We start from the raw sequence: 14129 nt of genomic DNA on the forward strand, positions 1-14129 counted from the left end.
TGGTAAGGGATCTTTACCATAATTTCCTCTCCTCGGTGTTGATTCCTTGGGAAAGGATCTTTACCTTAATTTCCTCAGTCTACTCAACTGTAAATGAGTACCTATTCTCGGTGGGGTAGGGTCCAGCTATGGGTTAAATAGCAAAACTCAGCAATGTTGGAAAGAAATTAAAGAATAAACAACGACATAAATGGAACCTCTGGCAACAGAGGAGCTTCGTCCATCAGCCAGGTATACAACCCAGTCGACCGGGAGGACAGTCAGGTACTTGGAGGTCGTCATCCAGCAACTGACCACCACAACGACAGTAACCAGCAACCAGAGAAGAAAATAAGGAAATATGGAGATGCTACAGAAAGAGGATACAGAAGAAGACTAGTCGACATCTGGAATAAGAGAAATAACACCCCTCAAACAGATACGAGGCTGGCAGACCAAGTAAGGAACATAAAGAAAAAGAACTGGCTCTCCACAACAGAAAGAGAGGGACTGGAAAGAGAAATAACACCCAGCAACGAAGGACAAGAAGATGAGCTAAGAAACAATGACACAGAAAACGACAGGAATGATGAGCTACCAAACAATGACACACAAGGAAACACTGAAGATGTAGCAGAGAGGTTGGAATGGGTGGAAAAGATCAGACAATGGATGAAGCCAGGTACAGAAAGAACAAAGATCCCCTCCATGAAAGCCTACAACCAAAGAAACTAAGGGAAAAAACAAGTGAAGTTAATGAAATAATGAGACTAACCCACGCCACCAGTATCACAGAAACAAAGAACCTAGCATATGCAGGAGCAAGACTAGCAGCAGAACTCATGGGGATACAAACACCAACACCACCATCACAACCAACCCAACAGAAACCAAAACAGCAACTGCCTTGGAAAAGGCACCTGGAAAAACAAATCATGGTGATGAGATCTGACTTGAGTAAACTGAAAGAGATGGCAGAAAAGAGGCTAAGAAGCAAGAAAACAAGACAGGAACTGAATGAGAAATACAGGGTACAGGAGAAGGGACTAATCAACACAATAGAAGATATAAAACAGGCTTAAAGCCAAAGCACATAAGATCTAATGGTACATGAACAGGAATAAAGGATACCAACAGAACAAGCTCTTCGGAACCAACCAGGAAAGACTGTACAGCCAACTAAGAGGGAAAGACAACCACCAGGAAATTCCTGAAGCTGAACCAAGTAAGAGACTCTACGAAAACATATGGAGCAATCTGGTACCATACAACAAACAAGCAACATGGCTCCAGAAAATCAAGGCAGAAGAAATGGGGAGAATAAAATAAAGATTCACTGAGATCACGACGTACACAGTCAGACACCAACTAAAGAAAATGCCCAGCTGGAAAGCTACAGGTCCCGATGAAGTCCATGGATACTGGCTCACAAACCGCCATGCGCCCAAATGGATGACCACAGGAGAGCATCCTTAGTACAAAAAGACAAGAACATGGGAAATATAGTAAGTAACTACAAGCCTATCACCTGCCTACCAATAATGTGGAAGTTACTAACAGGTATCATCAGTGAAAGGCTATACAACTACCTAGAAGATACAAACACCAACAGCAAGGCTGCAGAAGGAAGTGTAGGAGCACAAAAGACCAGCTCCTAATAGACAAAATGGCAATGAAGAACAGTAAGAGAAGGAGACGCATCCTAAGCATGGCATGGATTGACTACAAGAAAACCTTCAACATGATACCGCACATGTGGCTAATAAAATGCCTGAAAATATATGGGGCAGAGGAAAACAACTTCAGCTTCCTTAAAAATACAATGCACAACTGGAGTACAGTACTTGCAAGCTATGGGATAAGACTAGCAGAGGTTAACATCAGGAGAGGGATCTTTCAAGGTGACTCACTGTCCCCACTACTCTTCATAGTAGCCATGATTACCATGACAAAAGTACTGCAGAAGATGGGTGCTGGGTATCAACTCAAGAAAGGAGGCAACAGAATTAACCATCTGATGTTCATGGACGACATCAAGCTTTATGGTAAGGATTGTATCTGGGGACATCAGGATGGAGTTTGAAATAGAAAAATGCACCTTGGTCAACATATATAAAGGCAAAGTGACAAGGACTGAAGGGATAAAGCTACCAGACGGGAATAGCATCAATTACATAGATGAGACAGGATACAAATACCTGGGTATAATAGAAGGAGAGGATATAAAACACCAAGAGATGAAGGACATGATCAGGAAAGAATATATGCAGAGACTTAAGGTGATACTCAAGTCAAAACTCACCGCCAAAAACATGACGAAAGCCATAAACACACTGGCAGTACCAGTAATCAGATACAGCGCTGGGAGTAGTGGAGTGGACAAAGGCTGAACTCAACAGCATAGACTAGAAAACTAGAAAACACATGACAATACACAAAACACTACACCCAAGAGCAAATGCAGACAGACTATACATAACAAGAAAGGAAGGGGGGAGAAGGCTACAAAGCACAGAGGACTACGTCAACATCGAGAGCAGAGCACTGGGGCAATATCTGAAAACCAGTGAAGAAGAGTGGCTAAGGAGTGCATGGAATGAAAGACTGATCAAAGTAGATGAAGACCCAGAAATATACAGACAGGTGAATGAAAAACAGAACAGAGGAATGGAACAACAAACCAATGAGACAGACAAAAGAAATGGCCAGCGATGAAATATGGCAATGGCTACAGAGGGGAGAACTCAAGAAGAAATAGAAGGAATGCTAACAGCAGCACAAGGTCGGGCCCTAAGAGCCAGATATGTCCAAAGAACAATAGATGGAAATAACATCTCACCCATATGCAGGAAGTGCAATATGAAAGACGAGACCATAGACCACATAGCAAGCTAATGTCCAACGTTTGCACAGAACCAGTACAAAAAGAGGCATGATTCAGTAGCAAAAGCCCTCCACTGGAGCCTGTGCAAGAAACACCAGCTAGCTTGCAGTAATAAGTCGTACAAACACCAACCTGAAGGGGTAACAGAAAACGATTAGGCAAAGACCCTCTGGGACTATGGTATCAGAACAGAGAGGGTGATACGTGCCCATAGAACAAAATCAAGAAAAAAGTATCACTCATTGATGTGGCAATACCATGGGACACCACAGTAGATGAGAAAGAAAGAGAAAAAACTGATAAGTATCAAGACCTGAAAATCAAAATAAGAAGGATATGGGATATGCCAGTGGAAATTGTATCCATAATCAAAGGAACACTAGGCATGAACCCAAGATCCCTGAAAAGGAATCTGGAAAAACTAGATGCTGAAGTAGCTCCAGGACTCGTGCAGAAAAGTGGGCTACTAGAAACAGTGCACACAGTGAGAAAAGTGATGGACTCCTAAGGAGGCAGGATGCAACCCAGAACCCCACCCTATAAAAAAAAACACACACCCAGTCGAACAGGATGACTGTGATGGACCCCCCCCCAACAAAAAAAAATTATAATAATAATAAAGTGAAACGAAATTAGGAATAAAATTATAATACTTTTGTCTAGATGAAAATACTGTCCTTCAATAATAATAATAATAATAATCCTCCCACAAGGAATTGAGCTTTGGAGGAATGTTCTTACAATATCTGTTTAATATCCACATGAATATGCTAACACTAAAACCCAGTCAATAACATTAAATACAAAATAAATGGCACATAAATCTGCTATGCATTCTACATTTTCAAAAACAAAATATACTGCTTACAACAGTGCAAAGAGCGTGACGTTTCACTAAAACCTCTTTACAAGTTTAAAGGCCTCTCATGCAAGGTAAAAGCAAGGGACAGGCTATTGCACAGTCCTAAAATGTCTTAGAGACCGAGCGTATACACACATGATCAGTGTCCAAGCCCTCTCTCAACCTACGCCTGGACCTGGGAAGTAATACCAGGCAGTGCTGTTGACGACTCAGTGAGAGTCAGACCTGCGGCCGCCTTGAACGATTAACCCCTTCTTTTCTCTCCCCCAGTATATTCTTCCCTTTCCTAGCTCACAGAGACAGTAAAGTCATGTCACCATTCTAATCTACAATGATTAGGAGTAGGGCTTAAACACGGGACCACCACACTGTGAAATCTAGGTGGAACCAAATTAAAACTGAACTTCCACGACCCACAGTTTTGAGGTAAACAAACCAACAATTCAGGTTAAATCTAGTAACCAGCATAAGAGAGTTCCTTTAGCATCTTAATCGTATTATTTCCCCCATATTGATAATAATAATAACTTTATTAACAACATTGTTAATAATAATGATAATTTATACATAAGTGGGTACCACTTTGATAAACTACTGTAAAGTAAATGAATAGTTTTGAAAGTTATACAATAAGAAAAGATGCTATTTCTTAGTGTAATAATAATAATAATAATAATAATAATAATAATAATAATAATAATAATAATAATAATAATAATAATAATAATAATAATAATAAATGCAGGTAGAAGATCTTCTTCAGCAAGTCTTGTCCGGCAATCAGAGCATACAATTTCATTTTCAGCCAACCGAAGGCCGGTAAGCATCCTCACATTTTCCCCGCTAACCACATTGTATACAGGGAACCAGATCGCTGTTGCAAATTAGTCTATTTTCATCTCTAGGTGTGATCATGCTCAGTTAGCATAAAGGCGCGTTTACACCAGTGCAACTTTTCGTGTGCACAGGAGGCATGCGCCTATTTCATGGACAGGCAAGCAGAGGCATGCCTCTGCGCAAGGGGAGGCATTCCTCAAATCTGTACACACAGGCCAATGTGCACACACGGATGTAGGCGCAAGTGTCTGGATGGGGATGCTTGTGCAAGTGCAACACTCGCCAGTCGCACGCCAGCCACCATTTGATATACAGTACGTGTTTACTCTATTGCCAGTATGGCGGATTGGTCAAACGAAAAATATTAACTTTATTGAGGATTATCGTTCCTTTACTTGTCTGTGGAAGGCTAACTCCGATAATTATAAAGACAGGGTCAAACGGAGTGATGCCCTGCTGTTCCTAAAAGCTAAATATGATTTAGGGACGTCAAGGGCAGTCCTAAACAAAATAAAATGTTTTCGGTCGTACTTCCGATGAGTAAACAAGGACTACATACCCTCCGACGTGCAAGATATTCATTAACCCAGCACTCACGCCTTGTCCTTCGATTTCATCTTTGTCTCAAAATAACACCAGCTGCGGCAGCAGCAACTGCTTGGTCGAGAGCAGACATGTTGACGACTGCTTCACTCTCAGTGGGAACAGAAACAGGCATTCGCACAGAGGCATGCGGCTATGGCATGCGTGAACGTGCATATTGCATGCAGAAAGGCATGTGTAGCCGCACGGGAACTAGGCACAAGGCGCACTGGTGTAAACGCGCCTTAAGTGAAACGTGACCTAGAAACGCAAGAAACTATTCACCCCAGCAACACCTCCAGGAGTAAGAAACCCTCCGGACCACCGACGACGCTCCATTTCAATACTGACTCAAGTCTTCCTTGTGAAATTCAAAGTTACTTTGCACGTGGATGTATTATGTATTATATTCTTTTTATTATTTAAAAGGGTTCCGACCAACCATTACCTACTTCTCCATTTACGAAAGAATGACAAGTAGAAGAGACATGCTGGTGAAATGCAGTTAACAGAAGAAAAAATTATAAAAAAAATCGAAAAGATTTTCTGCAAACTGAATGCAGCTGATGCAGCAATCACATCTAATAATAATAATAATAATAATAATAATAATAATAATAATAATAATAATAATAATAATAATAATAATAATAATAATACTTAGAAGTTGATAATCTTCAAAACATGTTTGCATCAAAAGTGTTGGTTTTGTATTTCACTTTCTCTACTCATCTCGTCACAGAAGGTAAAGTCAAAACCTAGATATTTATGTTCCCTAAAAAGTTAATAATGATGATGATGATAACAACATGGATGATAATATGAAACTCAAGGGAAAAATAAGTGAAGACAGAGACAAGAGATAATGATAAGAGAAACACAGTAAAGCAGTATAGTTAATAACGTAACCAAAATAAAATTAATATAAAAACAGTAATTCTAATAGAAATGGCTAACACAACGATCGCAAAATCAATAGAGATGCAATCTTTTAAAACACACAAGGTTAAACATAATAATACCCCACCCACCTTTCAGTTTTTCACGCTTTACCGTTTAGGACGTTTGGGACGAGCGAATGACTGCTATCTGCCATTTACATCGAAATAGGCTGAATACATCTCGTCTGATGATTTTCCATTTTCTAGGAGATTTTCTATGAACTTTGGCAAAGCAGAATGTTAAGAGAGGTGTCTCTGTAAGGCCTTTAAGGGTGCATCCACACTATAGTAAAAATATAAATGCATTGGTAACTTACTGCCCACATCTCAGTTAATCAGTACTTCGTGCTGCTGTCCATCATTTGCCAAAGATGTGTTCCCCATTTATAGTCAGTGATTTTGTTTTCACCTGTTTGTAACATGGATGTGATAGGTTACCGAAGTGTGTTTATGACAAGTTTTACTGTAGTGTGTAGGCATCCTTACAATGTCGGTAAGAACAGCGACAGTACGTCTCATGGTCTCTAGGGAATAGTTCATCCTCTGTAAACTATTGCGATATGAGTGAAACAACAGCATTTTAGCTTCCCGTGACAGAAGGCAAACATCCTCACATTCCTGTGCTTTGCCTCTATTCTATGGCAGCCATTCCTTTCAGGCCGTCCCTGATGATGGGCCACCATGCACACTTTTAGAAGGTAATTTCCATGGCATATCTGCCACTCTTTAACGAGCTTAGGGGTGAGTCTACACAATCTGACAGTCTGGCGGGCAAACAGAGTTGCCAAAATCCTCTTACGGAGGGTGGATGGCAGATGGGCGAAATGTTAGGAAAATTGGCCCAACAGTAAGGGCATGAAGAGACGCTGCTGACAGATGCACAAATTTACCATCAAATTTACCTGTGTGTACTACACCTACGCTTTGTCTGCTGGGTAGTGTAGAAACAAGACTTTACAGATCTGGTAGCAATGCAAATGACTCGCCTATGACGTCAAAAGTAAGCATGCCCATCGTAAAATGTCGGACTGCTTAGCCACATCCTAAGGGATTTAGGAAACAGTGACATGCACTGAGTCATTGTATTTGTTGAAAGGTATGTCAGATTCATCCGCATTCCTAGGCATGTATCGATTAGTTGCTGGATGCATTTGACTGATGAAGGAACCATACTATCCTGATGATAGCACATCAGATAGGGAGTGAGTTCAGTTTAACACAGAGATAAGGTGAGTGAATGCACCTTGACGAAGTCTGGTAAAAGAGCTGAAGAGGTATATGAAATGCCTCAAGGTGTGTATGAAAATACACTGCTCTGTAAAGCACCACCTAGAATAGAACATAGAATTTGGGCCAAAGGCCAAGCGCTGGGACTATGAGGTCATTCAGCACTGAAACAGAAATTGACAACAACAAGGTTTGAAAGGTGTAACAGGAAGAAAACCTTTCAGTTGCACTATGAATCAATTGTTCGGAGAGGGTGGAAAGTACGGTAGAAGAAAGAATATGAACAGAGGAATGAAAGGGGTTGCAGGTAGGGACCCAAGGGAGGGCACGGGCCCCCTACGGGAAAAGCACCACCTATATATGGCATTATGATAATATTGGCGTACCTCTTTTATGAAACTTCAAGAAGATTTCCTATTTACTCTTTCCAATTCCTATCTTACATCAACAAAAGAGGAAAACCAGAATCAGATGGTATGTCATGATTTAGCAATTCTTTAAGGAAGCAGATGCAGGTGTCGGATGATTGGTTAACATTAAATACAAAATGGCTGTCTCATCTTTTGATGAGATTGTATTGAACTCAATCGGCGATAGTTACTGGGGTCAGCTGCATCTTTTACATTATTTTCGATTATTGGTATTCAGTGAACATGGACTAAGAATTCAGGAAACAGCTGTGAACCGAATTATACAGAAAGACAATTGATACAATATTAGGGGTGAAAATTTGAATACTTCTTTATGGAGGAGACCACTGCAGCGTGGTAATTTATTATCAGCTAATTCGTCAAGGAATCTCTAATGATATCTACTGTAATAAGATGGGCGAAGTGAAATCGTATATAATCAGCAAGAAGGTATCTTCTTTTCTTCGAGAGTCTTGTCATCTATGCAATGATCGCCCCCACATTCTGGCAAAGGCTTCGTTCTCAACTGTTTCTTCTAATCTTTGTGAGAGCTTGTTGAACCAAAAGTGTGGGCAATCGCCAGCGTAATTTCCTAGACGCCGCATGGGCTCTTGGTTGCTTGCAACATGGCCTTCAGTGCCTCAAAAAACCGACTTTGAAATGGGCTCTTGCCTGTCTCGTTCCCACTGCTTTGTGGCTTTTGTGCTGCCATTTTGCCTCCACAGTAAAATATTTCCTTAGAGCGTGAATATCCTTGACCAGCTCTTCCATTCTGAGAGATTATATTACAAGAGTTACTTGATATTGTTTAAAGGGGTCTCCATGAGACCATAATATTGGAAAATAATTCGCGTAGAGATCTCCAGTGTTGGTCATTATTCAGTTGGGATTGTTGCGGAGTACAGTTTCAGGTTTGACTCAGTAACAGCAGTTTAGTGATGGTTGCCATCCTAGGGGCCATGGCTTTCTGAAGGTTCTAGAATTTGATGTAGCAACAAAAAAGCATGGATAGATATCGGTCAAATCGATCGGTTTTACAAACTGTCATCATAAATACAGTGTTCTTCGGAGCTGATATCGGTGAAAATTAAAAAACATTAATATTAAACTTGTGGTTATCGCAGTCCCTCGCCGCAAATGAGTTTTGAGGTCAAGTCGAAACTCCAGTGTCTGACTTCCTTCACAACGGACAAAAAACAGTTTTTCACAGATAGACTCCAACTGCATCCTGGTAACTGAAAAATGGATGTACGAACGCCTATCAAAAATGGCATTAGAAAATAAATAACTGGTTAATTTGTTTATTTACTTATTTATTTATTCATCACTTTAAAAAAAACTTGCGCTGTCATTGTATGACTAATCAGTATGTGCATACAGGTTGCAAAATGAATAGATAAAGAAATGTGATTTTTCACTACTAATGAGTACGATTAAATGGATTACCAAATCAATAAATAAATGAACGCAGGAAAAACTGTGATCAACCAGTATCCCCACATGGTCTGCTCACCCAACGAGGGTTCGTGCAACCATGTGATATTAGTCACAATAAATAAGTAACAGTGATAAACAGCGATATAACCGTGATGAAATCAAAGCACCCTGTTTTAGGTCATTTGTCCTTCCTTTGCTAGAATGCTGTTCTAAGGTGTGAATGTCTGCCTCTGCCAGAGATTTTACTCTTTTAGACAGTGTTATTCGTGGTGGTAGGTTTCTGTTTCCTAACATAGCAATTATGACTTGGACCATCGACGGATGGTTTGTCAGTTTTTCACAAGTTGTATTTTAACAGAGATCCTTCACATTCACAACTGATCCCTGATCCTCTCATCCTGCCGAGAGCGACCAGATTTGCTGTACAGCATCACTAATCAGCAGTAAATGTGCTTCGTTGTAGAACTTATCAGTTCCATAGGTTTTTTACTCCTCACACTGTTGAACAGTGGAACAGTGTCCCCGAGGATACTGTGCAATTTGAACCTCAAAAGTTCAAGCGAAGATGCAATGCATTGCTACCCTGAAGCAATTCTCCTTGTATTTAGAATTTACTTACATTTTATCTATTTATTTATTAATTTGTTAATCTATTCTTTCTTTTATAATAAGTGATCTCTTTCTGTATTTCCCATTACCTTCTGTTACTTCTAGAAATGAACACCATATCCTTTGGAAGCTTGAATTTCAAGTCAACGGCCGTTGTGGGCTTGTTCCGTATGAATAGGGTTCGTCTTCTCAATATTACAAGTAATAAGTAATGGTAAACAATGTCTTCCTGAATACTTAATAAGATGGAAGGGCATAATCGCAAAGCAAGTGGTCTGTGATATAAGACAGATATCTTATAGTTTGTGAATTTACTGAATTTATTATTATTATTATTATTATTATTATTATTATTATTATTATTATTATTATTATTATTATTTATAAAATTTCCAAATCCAAGAAAAATCTACGTTTACTAACATGAAATTTAGAGATCATTGAATCAGAGAAAAATAATTCAACTGCTTGCTGGCACATGCAGTTTATAGCTAGCTAATGTCTACACACTGAATATATATATATATATATATATATATATATATATATATATATATATATATATATATATATATAAATATCAACACACAATACGTATAACATAAATAAATTTCTGACTCACATTAGGATCGGACCCAGGTCTTTCAAATGAAAGACTTGTGTGGCCTGGTTGGCAGCGCTCTGGTCTTACACTCGAAACGCCTGGGTTCGATCCTGATGTGAGTCGGAAATTTATATATATATATACAGTGTATATATATATATATATATATATATTTCTTCTTTTTATATATATACCGGATTGCTCACATTTTATGCGGAAAATACCAGACAGTAGGGGAGATAGGTACACCCATAGACCCAGAAGCAAGAAGAGAGTTTTGACCATAAACAATCTCACCCTCTTTCAGGGATAGGCTGCAATGTATCCCATAGGACCACAAGTGAGGGGTATAAAGCTGTTTTCCTGTCTTAATCTTATTTCATCTATCTCCAATTAAATTCCTTTCAATCCTTCTATACCCCTCTTTTCCTCATTCCAGGTACACACCGGCCCTGCAGCCTGGAGCGATGCCCCCAGCAACAACCGAGACCTATAAATAGGGGTCACCGCCATCTTGAGTTCAGTTCACACTCAGTCTGCTCGCCATTGTGGTGACCTCTCTGTCTGTCCGATGACCAAAGCCACTGGCAGGTGGTGGAACTCACGTTTCTCACTTAAGCTGGACCCAATTTGACCCTACGGCCAGACATCACCCAAGAGTAGCTCTGATCTCGTAACATAAGGTTGTGTGCTCAAGCAATAACAGGAAGGACAATGAAGGTCTTTCAAATGAAAATTTGTTGGCCAGTGTCTTTTTCTTTGGTCTTACTCTCGTAAACGCCTATTCGCTCAGTAACTTTTGTCTCTTCAACAAACAGTGAATCTACTATCCCAATGTGTAAATTCCTTGACAGTGCATAATAATATCACCTATGCTAGCAAATATATATATATATCTCCTCCAAATCTTTCTTCTTTTTTTCCAGAGAGTGTAATCATTGCTCAGGATTTTATCAGTGCTGATACCAGCCTAGCTGTGCTTCTGTGTTTCCACCCTGAAGACCCTGCTGGGGAGATAGAAATATATTGCCTAATTAGATTAAAGGATCACTTGCACATGGCCAGTAGTGGTAATTGTGATGCATTATCCATTTCACTCAGTCATTGCTCTTGTGTAATTTCCTAGTTAATTAATTCTACTGGCAATTGTGATGCATTATCCATTTCACTCAGTCATTGCTCTTGTGTAATTTCTTAGTTAATTAATTAAGTGAAAGTATCCCATTTTTTCCCGTTAAGAAATTCACTTTCACTTGGCGACCTACCACTTATTAGTTATTCTTGCATTTTTATTAGTTTAAGGGTTTGTGAGGGTTTTTTTGTAAGGCCATAATTATTACTTTAAATTACAGTATGCAGTCCCCTCAAGCTGATTAGTAATTAGCATTCCTGCTGCTAGCTAAACTCGCAGCATTGAAAAGAACCTGATATAATTCTTCAGAGGGCAAATTCGGAACCAGAGACAGCACGTAACGTGGTTCTAGAACCAGAGCGTTTTAATATGTTTGCTGAACGTGCAAATCAGTAATTAATGCATGCCACATTTGAAGCTAGTGATTAGGAACTCGGAAATTTCGTTCACAAATAATTATAAAGTGAAACTTGATCGGAGTAAAAATAATTCACGTGTATCTTAAGTTGGCACCGCATAAATTGCCAACCCGCAAACATTTCCCAATTGTAGACAAGACAGCCGTGTGTCACCTACCATTCACTTGGTAGTTAGGTTGTGAGTTAGTTATTTGAGTCAGGGTTTTGCTCTGCATGTAGCAATCTAGCATGTGTTAGTTCAGTTAGGAGGTAAGTTAGTGTGTGAGCCATGAACAGTTCCACGTTGAGAGAAAGTGAGCAATTCTCTCTGTATGTGAAGTGAAATTGTAAAATTCACGTTGTTAGGAACACCCATGTTGGCAAAATACCTTGCACACTGAAGTGCAAGTCAGACACCTCAGCTCCGCTCTTGACTTGGCTCCTTTCCCACCAAAACACATGGATCCGTCACTTCAGCTTTGTTTAAAGAACTCCTGGTCTAGTAGAGTAATTATTTTTGTGTTTCCAAGGGTTAATTCCCTTCTACTTATATTCGTGTTTCATTCCATCATAGAAGATTCATGTATTGCCTTTTGTATCTCGTAAATTAATGAGAGAACGCATGCGTTCGTGTGTTTGTTACAACAGTCGCTCATGAGTCAGCTGTGTTTGTAAACAACTCACCACTCTCACACACGTGACGCGTCTCCATCAAAACAAAGGACAGCCATCTTGAACCAGCTGCCACTGCCATCACAACGCAGCCATTTTGAATCAATGCGCTGTCATATTGCATACAAGCATTTTCATTATTTGCACAAGTTTGACAGTGAGATCATATTATAATTCTTAAAATTTAATGACAAGTAGACACCCTTACAGGGTATTTATTATTGCTCCTTAAGAGCATAGTCATTTTGCATTTGAAATAAACACAATTGATCACTGCCATCACGTTCGCTGTAACGTAAGAGAGAAATTTTAGCATTCTATTAGCTCGGCTATTATCTTTACCACATATCCTTAAAGTTACATTTTGCTTATTTCATTCGAAAGTTTTTCCTTAAGTATTCCTTGTTATCCATCATTGTCGGGAACATGTATTATTTAACTTGGCATACTAGTTGATTAAAAATACAGTCATTGCCTTTACAATAATCGAGTCATTCGAATTAGCAAACCTCAGTTTTATGTGTCAGATACTGATCTCTGGAAAAATGTCCGAGTGATGATTTTCTGCTACGCCTGGGACAAGCGAATCTAAATATTGCTGAAAGTAAAGCAAACCAATCTAACGTACTAGGCAACATTTTGCTGGAATTTCCCAGTCTTATATGTACCCAACTGGAAACTTTACAAACCCATTCGTAGCCTGTACTTATCAACGCGTTTCTTGTGCTAATTTTATATTTTTGTGTGTTCCACACAGCTCATTCGCGTGCCATTGTTGCACTGTATGTTTATTTAATTAATCTGTTCTAATTGAACCACACCTCTGCTCCTCTTACCACTGTGTCCGCGGGCAAGTTAAGCAAATTCAAATAATTATACCTTTGCGTTTGAAGGTTTTGACCCGTGCTTCATGCATTGTAGGCTTTGACCTGTGCCTGAGTCCAAACAATCATACCTTTGAATTTGTAGGCTTTGACCCTTGCATTGTGTTATAATCACACCCTTATATTCCTAACTTACCAAAGCAGATCACAAGAGAAAGGACATTTTATATATATGTATGTATATAATACATATACATACATACATACATTACATACATACATACATATATATATATATATATATATATATATATATATATATATATATATATATATATATATATATATATATATATATATATATAACCAATAATGCTTAAAAAATCACAGTAAATGCACGTGACTTCAGTGTATAAGTGAATCCCACACAGGAAAATGACAGGAAGAAGTAGGTACTGAACTTCTGCCTGTCATTTTCTGTGGGATTCGCTTATACCCAGTAATGTTTGTTGAATAACGGGAAAATACTGAATAAAACGAGATAAGTAATTTGCATAACTGGTTTACTTTTAATGATACTTACTCCATGTAAAAAGTTCTATTAACACTTACACTTGGTAATAATCACAAACGCTGAAGTGATCTGTGGAATTATCGGAAATATAAAGTGTTTCACTGTATGAGGTTGAGGCAGCCGGTGAACTCATCGCCTGAGGGTGCGTCTACCCATG

This window comes from Macrobrachium rosenbergii, chromosome 44, assembly GCF_040412425.1.
Source record: "Macrobrachium rosenbergii isolate ZJJX-2024 chromosome 44, ASM4041242v1, whole genome shotgun sequence".
In the NCBI taxonomy this organism is placed as follows: Eukaryota; Metazoa; Arthropoda; class Malacostraca; order Decapoda; family Palaemonidae; genus Macrobrachium; species Macrobrachium rosenbergii.